Here is a 13495-nt window from a genome sequence, read left to right as displayed (position 1 = left end):
CAAAGGTAACGCGTTCGAATATTTTCACCTAGCCATTTCTCATCTTGAATTTAAGATCGACCGAAGTACGAAGCGTAAAATTTAGCAAATCTTTGACGACAAGTGCGAAGCATCGTTGGAGCATCCTCGAGAAATATAAAACGAATGCCTGTTTGCTAACCTTGTCCATTTGTAGTAACTCGAAACTCGTGGAATATGCAATGTTCTATATCTTATACAACTCTAGCATTTCGAACGTTTGCAAGAACCTGTCTGAACTCGTAACTATGAAAAAACAAACGAGAATATCTTACGCTTGGTCTGTCTTATTTGAATTCTAGAGCCATTACTTATACGAACAGTGTATTTCAAGTGATTACGTTGATAAACTTATATGAAGTGGCAGGACGAAACTTATGCGGCAATCTAATATAATGCGGAGGAAAGTGGCTTCAATTTGGAAATGCATTCTGGCCGAATACTGTCCAACGTTGGAATAAGAGCGGTTGAAGCTATTGTTCATCATCAATTCATCCTCTACGAATCATAGCTAAACAATCGTAACTATTATATCTGCAATTGGACTACTGCCTTCGTCGCTTTCAATTATATTAACGTAATCTCGATACAGGATCATTGGTAATGTAAGTAGACGAGAGCCAATTTAAGTCTGTCGATAGTTACGTTGTATCTGGAATTATAGAAACTCTTGGAGAAGGTACATCTTCTTGAATTTCATTTCTTTTCACTATTATACGTAAAATAATAGTATTTGCAGCGCTCTATTATCAGCAGACATTCTGCTCGGATAGCGAAACGTTTGGATATTGCAGCAGAACGTTCAGATATCGAGATACTCGGATAATGGTGTTCGGATACGAGAGGTTCTATTATGCTGCTACAAAATTTGAAAGGAAACTGCTATTGTTAAATTCGTCCATAACTCGTACGAAATTAGAAAAATTCATATTAAAACGATAATTATTCTTCCTTGTTGTATGTAACTATTTCTCTAATTTAGACAAATTTTGGAACAAATTTGTAATCGATATGAAATTTCTTAGAATTTAACAGGGTAAAACTATAGATTCACTGCGTTTTTGCGCCTTCATTATCGTCTGTGACCAGCACTATTGATTCTTCTCTCTCTCTCTCTCTCTCTAGAATTGAGAAGCAAATTTAGATTAATGTAATGTTAAAATACATACACACACAGATATCATTTTTAAATATTTCACGCGTGTATTGTGCGTAATATTTCAATATGCTCAATATGTGAAACAAACATATGCAGGAAGATATAATGTTTTAACTAAGACATAATACGATATGAAAACTTTCATTCTAAGCGTGTCACACAATTCCCGGTAATCGGACTGTGGTGAATAAGAGATTAAGTGGCCTTATTTCTCGTTTAAACAAGTGTCATGTACAGCTGTTCAAGAAGTCGAGTTTATGAAGTTGTCGTGCAATAAAGCAACTTTAACTTTGAAATCTCAGTGCACTTACAGTGGAAACCAGTACGGTACCTGGTCTCAAATCGATTGAAACTTATATTTCAATTGTCTTCTCTCAATTACAGAACCTGTCTTCCCATATTGCATATGCCAGTTGTTCTTTATTTATAGTTTAAACAAAATTACGTAGTTGATCAAATAATTTTGTAATGTGCTTGATGGAAACGCGCTATCGCGAAACCAAGGGCTGTTAAACTAATCGAACAAAAAGGATAACACGTGGCCAACGCACTGTTTAAATAAAGAAGAAAAAGAAGAAAATATCAGCGGATCAGCAGCGATTAAATGCCTAATCGATTGAAAATGCACCCTTGTTCATGAGCATTAGGATGCCTAGTGGTTTTACACCGAAAACGATAACTGATTCAAATTGTTAGCGAAACGATTAATCGGTTAGAAACTTAAAAATCCGGGGGGAAAATTTGTAAGAGTCGTTTACTAGAATTAGAAAGAAGTACGGAATTAATCATTGCAAGAAGAATGAAGATGTGATCATAAAAATTCCAATTAAACTTCAGTTCGATAAGTAATACAAGAAGTAATTGCGTTGCTCTCGAAAGAAAGTGGAAGAACGCTTTCAACAACAAAGAAGTTAGCCTGAAAGTACACGCATGTATACTGTAACAAGTACTTTTTTACTTGCACACACGTATATACCCAGCGGTCTTTCAACCCTTTGAATAGTGAAGTGGTTGCTTGACCAAGTCAAGAATACAGATGCCAGGGTTACTGTGACGTGATGTTAAATTATGCAAATAAGAAAAGTGCTTTTTCATGTAAATATGTAGCATATATGTACACTGACGATCACACATTATCATGCAAAGTTGTTCCGCTTCTCTGCTATATACTTTAAACTTTTTAACGTGGTGGAAATTTTGTCCTAAGGCAAGCGACGATATTACGCTGTCGATACTGTTACATCCACATTTATAGATAAAACACAAACATTTGACGTTCGTATCTGACATGTAGTTGAAATTTTCATTTGTTACATTGATCAATCTCGAGAGTGAAAATTTGCGGAATGGCAGTTTTACTATGAAATAAGAAATCGTTAAACGAAATATATAATAGACACGGCTACAACAATTGAATAGTAATAAAACATTTACTTGACTTTATGGATTTCTAAAACGAAGAGAGATGTATTGGAATGAAAGTTCACTTGTGACAGGATAAACGTAACGTTCTTTGATCCTGAACGTTCAAGGGTTAATACTAATATATCGAAATAGGTACTGAATAAATTTCTCGGCGAAAATAAAATGAAAAATAATCGAAGGCTACAAAATTGCTTGAATTCATAGGGTTCAAACTTTCACGGAGTGCAAAGGTCGGGTATGCAACGTACTTAAAAATGTTCTCAAGAGGAAAAGTTCTTTATACACGGAGAAGGATTCTCTTGAAAGACCATGAGAAGAATGTTGTTTTCCTTTCGTTCCAACGAAGAAACGTGTACCAAGTAAGAATTTTACATGTAAAATTAAATTCACCTATCGTGCCATTTTTATCCCACGTCGTACCATTTTTCCCTCCCCAGAATCTGTTGATAGAGGAGCTCTAAAACCATTAAAACCCTTGCGCCTGCAAAAGTCAATTCCGATTAGCATAGCTTTTATAATCGTTTTACTTTCAGCCACCTAAGCGAGTCGAATCGTGCTGTGCATTCAGATCGGTTAAAACGGTGTGGTGGAAATAGAATATATTAAAATAAAATTCTCCGCTCGATTCCATCCTCGTACGTATACTAAACATCATAAAGCTCATTAACAATGTAAGCAAGCTTCGTACAAATTATTTGCAAGTTGCAACAACTTTCAACACTGCTCTGTTACATCAATTTGTAGCGTATTAGTGTTGGTTTATTACGTGCTACGAGTATTTAATGAACTTAGGAGCTGTTCTAACAACAATCAGAGTTTTTCAGGGTTTTCAAATGAAATAAACAGTTGTACTATTCGATAATAAAAAGTATAGCGACCCATAAAAGTACTTGGAAATTTTTGTTCCATATGTTATATGTGCTACAGGAAACTTTATCAAATTTTAGTAGCAACGAGGTTTGTAAATTGATGAAATTATACTGGTAAAACTTAGAAGCAACATGAAAATGTGTATAAAAAAAAAGTTACAAGTTATTTACTGCAAACAGATATAAAATAAAGAAATAAGTATCGGTATAGTACAAGTTTGAAGTTTAATAGTCTACAGTTTCCCATCTCGTAAATTGAACGTGATTTCCTATGATTGCACGTTTCATAATAAAACTGGATCTTTTCACTGAACTTTCCCTTTGAGTTCGTATAAAATATTTCATCTAATCAGTGATTTCATTTGAACGAGTTATTCATCGAAGAATGTGCGGATACGTAGTATATTTCTATATGAAAAGATATACTGAGACTGAGACATATCGAATAATTGTCAATTCGAATAATTGGCACATAGAAGTGCCTATTTCAAAAGAACCCATTTTAATATCGTGCATAACTAAACAGACAAAGATAAAAATGCCAGTGTGTACATACTATATAAATGTGTGTATATAAAATTTAGCTGTTTTTTCATAGCAACAGGTTGGAGAAATTATGAAAATAATATTATAAATCTTAATTTATTATGAATCATAACATATTTTAGCGTAGTTCGTTTCTAATAACACGATAGATTATCATTAAATATTTTGGTAAAAGGTACGCTTATAATCGAGGGATTAACAATTACTTGTTTTCAAGCATGTACACGATATAGTAATTAAACAACAGGGTAGAAAATTACGAATCTTCGTAATCCCTCGAGTAATGGTTTGTTATGTGTAATATATTTGTATCAGTTGTCATTCTGCGTGAATTAAAATATCGAATTGACAAGTTTTATCGACGAACAAGGAAAAACGTCCGCATTTTCCAAACGTGCCAAAACATCTATTAAAAATGATCGCAAACTTCATTCAACATTCGCTGCCAATTAAGCTAACATTTTATTTCGCTCAGGTACTTGGCAACTCTCAGACAAATATCTGTATTTCGAAACTTTGTTTATTCTACGTTTGCAGGATTGTTTTATTTATTATTATTTTATACTATTTTGATAAATTCTCATAGTATTTTTCAACGATAGTTGTATCGTTGCGTTGAGTATACTTAATTGTTGAACATGATTTCTGATAAGGTCTCTAGATATATTTGTTTGTCCCATTGAATTCTGTGCATTAAATTGGATATTGATTTCACGTGAAAGCTATTACGTGTTCATAAATATCGAATAAACCAAAACGCATAATTGGAAAGACACTGTCCGAAAATCCAAATTTCTATGTTCATGTATATCATAAATTACCGAACCAATCATCATTGTCTGTTTAATTATAGTAATAAACTATTTGATAGATTCATTGTCAGAGAATTACGTAGGTATAAAACATCCAACAGTATTTTATCCGTACAGTTTAACGATCCAGTTTTTATTAATAATCCCGCAAGAAATTGAAAGATGATCCACTTAATTGTTCCACGTTCCGAGTAAATCAATTCCCTGAAACAAACATTTTGTATACGAAGTAAATTTTTCCCGTGAATATAGAAAGCATTCGTACAGCAACCATTTTCGACAAAAATGTCGCGGCACTTTATTTCAGAAATATTATATCTTCCCTATAATTAACTGAATTATGTAAATGAAACGTTGAAGCAGTTGCACGAAGGAAAAACTACCTCAAGAGCAAACTAGAATTTTGAAACAAGTATCGGAACAAGTAGTTAAGGTCGAATATTTATCTTGCTTAAATATTATGTAGCAGCAAGATAAACGAGCGGATCGATCATTCATTATTCAGCAGATAACTTCCTCTCCACGATTCCGTCTTCCTTGACACTCTCGAATGCTACAAGTGGTAATGCTCAGTATGAAATACCAAGATCTTTGTGCGAAATGATTACCAATATATCAATCTTTTGGTTTTTCGAAAACCAACTGTTAATTAAATTTCGACATTATTCAATTAATAACGATTCACGATTGTTAACTGTATGAAATATTGTTCAATTGTATAAAAACTAGAATTATATACAATTATCAACCACATAAAATATTATTTAACTATACAGAAAGTAATTGAGGTATTCGTATTTAAAGTAAAGAATATAAAATAGATCACGTTCTTTTTATTTTAACATTAGGATATAAAATTTATCTTTTTATTTCTACGTAGAACGTGCTCCTTCAAGTAGAAACTAGTTGCTTCGAAAAGAGCAGTCACGTTTAACCGAAAGTCGAATAAATGTTATCGATTGGTCTCACTGACATCTCCTAGTATCGAGTAAGACAGACATTTATATTGTACGTCGCGTCGGTTCGATCCCACAGCAAATATTTCATGTTTGTACACGCCAAGTAAAAGTAGAATCTTTATACACTATACATATACATGGATATATACACATATACATATACGTAAGTACGTTTTATGTAGGAAATTAGCCGATTAATTATTTCGAGGTAAATTGAGCGTATAATTAAAAAGAAAAAAAAAGAATAAAACATAAACTGCATGATACTAGAAGTTGCTAGAAACGTAGTATCACACAACCATGTAAGTTTCTATCGAAAAAATAAAAGCAATTACAGAGGAAGAATCGTAAAAGGTTTGCTGTCGATGATCCAGATATTGGATGCGGTCCAATTGTTATTTCACTCAATTTGATCGCTTGATAACGAACAATGCAATGTGTGCGGATGTGCGGCACGTGCATCTATAAACGACACGTAGGTATACATTGTGTATGTTGATACAGTAAATTTATCTTATCAAGGTGGAAAATTCATAGGTACTACTAATGAAAACCGAAGTTTTGTTACCTATGAACCGATATGACGACAAATTGAGCGCCTAAAATAGCATCTTCAATAAGGGTAGTTCTTCCACGATCTACACTATCGTTTGTAAGTATCCAAACACTTTAATCGATCCATAACGATGGCAAATTAAGTTTCACTAAAATGCACAAATCAACGATGGATTACATTCATCATATTAATCAAGTTATTAATCGTATTAAATCAATTTAATCGCGTCATAATATTAGTAACAATCTCTCAGAAGGATTAGGTTGAGATTAATTTTCAACGTTTCAAGATCATATCTATCTTTTTAAATGACATTCTCCATTCTTTTATCTTCAAAGAAACTATTGGATGACCTCGATATTTCATGGCGAAAAATTATTCACTGCTAAATAAGAGCGTAAGATAATAATGATAAAATAAAAATAATGATTCTTATTCGACGATTCACGAGAGACTTTCAGAGTGGCGTCGTCTATTTGCAATTATCGGATTGGCGGGGTTCATGCGCTTCTTATCACTTCCGCATTAATTGTAGCATACGCTGCAATGAATGGCTCCTTGTTTCCTACCTTCTAACATTGTCGTTGTATTATTCGCTAAGTAATGTAGCGATATGATGGATGCTTTGCACATAATACACGCACAGTAAAAGCTATAATCAATAGGATCTTCCCGAATGGGTAGATAGGTTGTGGCGAGCCAATTTCGTGAACAGCTCGTCCGCTCGGCGTAACGCCACTTAACTTACTTCTTCAGAGAACGCCAAGACGTATCGCGTAGCAGAAAAAAGGAGCCAAATACGTCGGAAGGCATGAAACAAAGACGAACGATCGCAACGTGTGCTCCGATCAATCCGGAAGTGATAAGAAATATACGAGTCCCTTTCATCTGTCGATTGCACTGTCACGTCTGCCGACGCAAACGTACACTATACCACTTCGAGCACCCTTTGTGACTTGGGAATCGGTGGTCTGTCGTTTTATTTGTCATCGGCTTGACCTTGCGCTATAGATCATTGAAATCTCTTAGATATCTACCATTGTACTGCAGCTATGATAAATTGTAGCGTATCGCTAAAAAGCACAATGACGACAAAAAGTATCGACGCATGCTCTCGTTTTTTGATAAAACTTGCTTGAAACTTCCTTCTATTTTGATGTCAGCATGCTTTATGGCCTCTTCTACGTCGATCAACTTTTGTGAATGAAATTTTTTCGTGTCTCTAGAATTAACCAAGATAATCGAGTTACTTTTTATGCATGCGTACAAGTGTAAATATTTGTGCGTAATTTTACTTTACAGGAGTGTTAAAGATGAATGTAAATATTTAGAAAAGTCTAGACAGACACGCTCGGTTCTTATTTATGTACTTTGGAATATTCCTTTCCTTATTAAAGCGTTATATAGTTTCCTGATAAAACGACAATGAACGATCAAATAAAGACTTGCCCACTCTGCTTAACGCTTTAAAGTCTTTTCCGTGGAAAAGCTTTAAGACTTTCAAAGAGACGACTTTCAGACAGATACGCTACAATGCTAAGCAAATGAAAAACACCGCATCAAAGAAATAACATACATTAAAGTAAATAGTTTAAGCAATTATTACCCGTAAGATATTTCTCGAGATAATAAGATCTTTTCGAGTCTGTCGCGATTTTACAAAAATCTTTTTTTATGACATAAAAATAGAGTAATATATTCTATTGAAAACAAATAAATTTCAGGATATATATATCGTGTCAACAGAGAGTAAAAATTGAAAAATACGTTATCGAAGCCGAAAACAACAGATAGATGCCCTAACTTTTCAGTGATACTGTGATATTTTGCTGGTTTCTATTCAAGTTCGCGTGCATGACGTATGAAACGACATATCTCAGACAGAAACTATTCACACTGGACAAATATTGGTCGAACTTTGCCAACCAACTATGTTAGTCACGCTATATATTGATAAATTGATCAATTGTGCTACTATTATAGTTACGTGAAATTGAAACGATAATCCATCATTGGTTAATAATAATAAGCTCTGTTTCATTGTAATTCCATTAGTCGCTTAATGTTCTATACGATGAAACGTATATAGCGTACATATATACAAGTGTATTTTTCCCTTGATAGTGCTTTGAGTGGTATATACATATATATGCCATGTTTTAGAGCAACTACCGGTATTAAACTTTGAATTGTAAATGAAATAGTTGCGCGTAAGTACATAAAGCTGATTGCATTCCTCTCTTCGGGTTGCTTTGTCCTAGAGAGTTCAAAACACGCTTAAGCTCACTTTTTACCGATCACGCGTGTTTTTGCCTGTTTTCCAGATCGACAGTGTGTAGGTATTCATCGTAATCTATGGAAGGAAAAGTTTATAAATTAATGTGTCAGAATATATATTTCATTAATCAAAACGTAAAATGCGAGACTGGACTGACATCGCTTTCTATAATGCCATTAGAAACTTTTCACTGAGCGAGAACGCGAAAAGAATGCAGAGTTAAACACGCATTTTATCAACTGCTATTGTTTCCACGGCTATACACGAGGTACGAAGTTGAAGGTATAGAATCCTTTTCTGTTCCTAGGGTTAATTATAATTCTATTAGGTTTGAAAAAAATGCTGAGAAAATTGAGGAAACCAAAGACAAGTTGAAACAGGCGATAAAGAAAGAAAAGAAAGTTTTAAAGAACAGACGGAGGAAGAGAGTAACCGCGACTGCGAATTTTTATGCAAATTCATATTTTCATGAATACAATTAAAGAAATGGAATGTAAGTAATAATAGGATCTGAGTACTTTCAGTGTCTTATATTTTTAGATATTCGCCGCGTTCCCCGCAATTTTTCATCTACAAATTCAGACGAAAGAAAAATAGAGGAAAGTCTAGAAAGTCTTATGATAGAAAATTCGTATCTTCACGAATACAACTAAAAAGATCGAATGTAAGAAGAATGTTATTTCTATTAAATTCCAAACCATTTTATACGTTTTTTCGCCTTCGAATTTTTCCTAAACATTTTCAGTATAGCAATAGTTACATTCAGCAGTTGAAAGTAGTTATTTTCTCGTCGCAATACCGGACCAAACGCTAACTATAACGTATATTTACGCTTTTATTGGCGTCTTAAGTAACTGTCAGAAAATGTTACGATCCAGCGACATTAACATTTGACATATTGGTCGAGGCTCAGCCTTTATTTCTAAAGTTGGAGATGAACCTGCTAGGATCGATAGTTGGAAACTACTGATCGTTCAGTTATGTTAAAGTTGCCGGAGTATATAATCAAATTTCAATTGTAAACCGTTAGAAAATTTACAATTGATTAGAAGAGAATACGAGCCAGCGTTCCATTGTGATTTCAAATCTATCGAACTGCACACGGAAAACAATCACGTGGCTGGCGATTGTAAACCGTGAGAGATCAGTCGTTGTCCGATCAATTTGATGACCTATTATACGATAGAAATCACCGATAATAAAAGAAAATTGCGAGAAGAGACATGATGTGAATATTTGAAGGAAATTTACAAATTCCACTAAAGTCAGCAATTTTTAATAAAATTGTTAAATATTCCTTCGATATTGTTCGATAAATGCTACTTAGATATTTTATCAATACTTAGAACTATCGAATATTAGCGAGTATTGATGAATAATTAAGATTATCAAGAAGTATAATTAATTAGAAGTACGTAATACTTAATGGACAGTAATTATCTTAGTAGTAAGTCCAAAATTCTTCATCGTGTTTTATATTTTGAAGAGCAAAAACCAAAAAAAAAAAAAAATACAGTTAATATTAATTAAATAAGTTAACGACTCGACGAACGGAAGATTGTTGTATGTTTCCACCAAGAGAATGCTAATTGGCAGAAATTCAATGGATTTTCGATTAAAGCGTCATTATTATCACATTATGAAGAATGTACGAACTTACAAACCACTGAGAATTAATTTCATGCTGTTTTTAAAACATCCTTCTCTTTCCAAAACTATGCGAATAATCGTTTGTGAGTAAATAGCTATTTCATTGTTTCGCTTAACAGACAATTATGGTATGTTGCGCTGTGTTATTAAAACGCAAATATCATACGTTTGAAAGAGTCGAAATCATGCAAAACTCTATATTAAAGACAAATTACTTAAATTATAAAGCAGATGCGATTAAATATCGAATGCTTAATTAGATAAAATTTCAATTAGTTTAATCCTCGATCGTGCTTACTGTAGCGTTGTATAATTACTGCTATCTAGATTCCATTTCAAACTCTTACTCAACTTTTTCCTTTTGTGTTCACCATGGCTAATAAACTCAAGTCGGTACTACAAAGTAAGAGAAAAAGTAAGTCTAAGAAGTATAGAAAGATAATTGTGGGAATATAACAAAGTTATCAATGAAGGTACTGTTGACAGAAGTAAACAATCTAAATTGCATTAAGTAAAAATTATTGCATCCATTGGAAAATTAACGAGTCATTCAAATGACGTAATTGCTCAAACACATACTCTAATGTTAATTTTGTGTCCTATGTCTCTCTCTCTCTAAATTCTCTTTGATTAACGCTACGAAAGCTGGAACATAGTAAATGAACGTTTATGCAAACGTTTAATGAACTCTTTTGCAAATATCGATATTGATCAAAAATTAAGAATCAAACGATATCTTGTATTAATTTGTCTACGTTTTTATCGTAGTAAAGTATCATTTAACGTACTGGCGAGGTATCTTTATGATAATGTTTTTTGATAACTAAGAAAATATCGAATTACCGTTCAACACGGTCCAATAGCTACGTCACTCTGCTTTCACATTAAAAAAGTTCTTTGTCCACGAAAAAGTAAAACATTGCGGTAAATGTTGTCTACGAAAGGTATCGTCGAACTTTTAGTTTCAAAGTTCGAAGTCAATAGAACGTTTATGGAAGCGTGGTGAATTGAAATTAGAAAAAGAAATTCAAAGGCGTGCTGGAATTAATTAACAGTTACGCCTTCAAAGGCTTGCAATGATAGATCCTTAAAGCGAAAACTTCTATCTCGAGTTCGAATATTTCGAAATAGGATCTAGTGAACGCTCGATCGAGTTTCTATTGATTAAGATACAGCAATCGTTTCGATGACAACGAATAGCGGATGCTGGTCTCGCGGTACAATGCCGTAAAACTTGTTGGCAAGAAAAATGAAAACGCGGAAAGCCTGGCAACGCGAATCGACATGCACGTCTACTGTATGAATACGACTAGAGGCACGGATATGTCCAGTTTCGTCGGTTTCAAAGGTTACGAAAAGAGAGTAGAAAATTTCTCTCCTTACTTTCTTTCGCAGTCTTTGTCGAAGCTTATTCAGGAAACAGCGAGGACGACGAATAATACGCGCGTTGCATTTACGTCTTTTCACCGCGGCAGACTGGTCCGTCGCACCGTTGGCTACAAATTTCAGAAAGAATGCTATTTACGACGAAGCTTTGCAACGACAATCACGATCACTAAAGGCGAATAGATGAAAATAACAGGCAACTACTAGCAAAATATGGACGTTTCTTTCGATGTGAACGTACGCTGATCGTCCAGGATGCCGACGTCGCTGCTGACGTTGACGACGCTGTCCTGTCTATCGCTTCAGAAAGCCGGAGAAGGGAGGAAAAGCTGCTCTTTTTCTCAGTGGCGCGCTATCTTTCTTTCTCTGTCTTTCTCCTTTTTCCCCGAGTTCTCCACTTCTCGTACTCCACTCTCTTTCGCCAGTCGCCTTGCTCGCTGATGCCGCGCGCGCCAGGGAATGATCACGTTCTCTCCCTCTCTCTCTTTCTCTTTTTACCCTTGCATACACACACACACACTCCCTCCCTCCCTCTCTCTCTCTTTCTCTCTCTCTCTCTCTCTCTCTCTCTCGCCTTATCGTTCGTTCTTTGTCACTGATATGGGAAAAGCAACATAGCGACAACGTCGTCCACGAAAGGGCTCAGGGGAAGGAAAAAAGCAACGAAACTAGGAACGCGACACCGGTACCACGGGGTGGACTGAAGTCCCTACGAGCGCCGGTCAGATTCTTATAGCTGGCATCGGGGCGCAAGCGCTGATCGAGCTTCTCGCCGCCTAGGGATGGGCCGCCGGTACGTTTCGAAAAGAGGTGTTGATCCTCTTCTCTCGACCGATCGACTTTTCATCGCAGGATGAGCCACGAAAACAGCTTCCCGATAACCTTCCTTACTCTCCTGGTCTTTTCCCTCATTTTCTTTGGAGCCACGAGATATCCAAGACAAAGTTCACTCTGGCCATCCCTGTCGATATCACCATACTCGGTACTCTCGCACTGCGTCAAATGTTATTGTAGAAATTGCAACCCGTCCATTGCCTGTGGCATGTACCAGCGACTGTGTTTGTCATCGTCTAACATCGATGAATCAAACATACCGAATCGATAGACGTTGCTACCTGGAACGTGTTCGCGCTGGACCTCGAAAAACATTCGAAAATGATCATTCGTACGAAGGAGATAGAACGTAGAATTAAAAGCATAGCAACTGCGACGAGAGAGAATAGAGAAATTCGATTTTCTTCTTCATTTTGAATATGATATTGAGATAGCCTGTTTGTGGATTTCACTTATCGTTAGTATCAAGCGATTATTAATTTGAGTAATTCAGCGTTGAAAGGAATCTAGAAAGCACTCGTCTTTTGTCTTTTTTAACAAACGTTAGATGAACGTAAATACTTTTTAACGTAAACACGACCGTAGCTCTTAGCTTTCTTTTAATAGTGAATATTTTAACAATACATGTTCTTTCAATATTGAATATTTTATATCGGATGGATTTGTTATCAGATGTTATTTAGAATGCTTTCAAGGAATGAATATCGAAGCATATAGGATTAAACAGTATCCAATTAAGAATGGTAATAAGTAAGGACAATATGAAAGTTAACGAACACTGCTTTTGTTCGTACGGATCTTCTGCCCTCAAAAATAAATCAACAAATATCGACACATATGCGCAATTCTCTGTATCTTGCTTGTTGACGCCATACGTTTATACTTTCCCCGTTGTTGTTTGCTTTTAATTAAAATAAACAAGGAGTTGCTCTCGAACGATCAAGTTTCTAAATTCTGACGCTCGATGACATTCTAAATATTCCTTCTTGTAGTTTATATATAT

General features: G+C 35.0%; 1 protein-coding gene across 10 annotated transcripts in view; it reads right to left on the bottom strand.

Annotated features, from left to right (window-relative positions):
• The window catches only part of LOC138186832 (metabotropic glutamate receptor 8), a 46240-nt gene that overhangs the window by 28828 nt on the left and 3917 nt on the right, over positions 1-13495 (bottom strand). Inside the window, exon 1 of one of the 10 annotated variants that reach the window (XM_069127066.1) lies at positions 11900-12341. The exons of 8 other annotated variants lie outside the window; for them this stretch is intronic. The gene's annotated coding sequence lies outside the window, so the exon portion shown is untranslated. Of the gene's footprint in view, positions 1-11655; positions 11762-11899; positions 12342-13495 lie in introns of those variants that run through there. One more of the 10 variants, XM_069127069.1, reaches the window with a different exon arrangement.

This window comes from Bombus flavifrons, chromosome 14 (genome assembly GCF_040668555.2).
Source record: "Bombus flavifrons isolate JBK064 chromosome 14, iyBomFlav1_principal, whole genome shotgun sequence".
Lineage (NCBI taxonomy): Eukaryota > Metazoa > Arthropoda > Insecta > Hymenoptera > Apidae > Bombus > Bombus flavifrons.
This window is presented reverse-complemented; position numbering and strand designations above follow the sequence as displayed.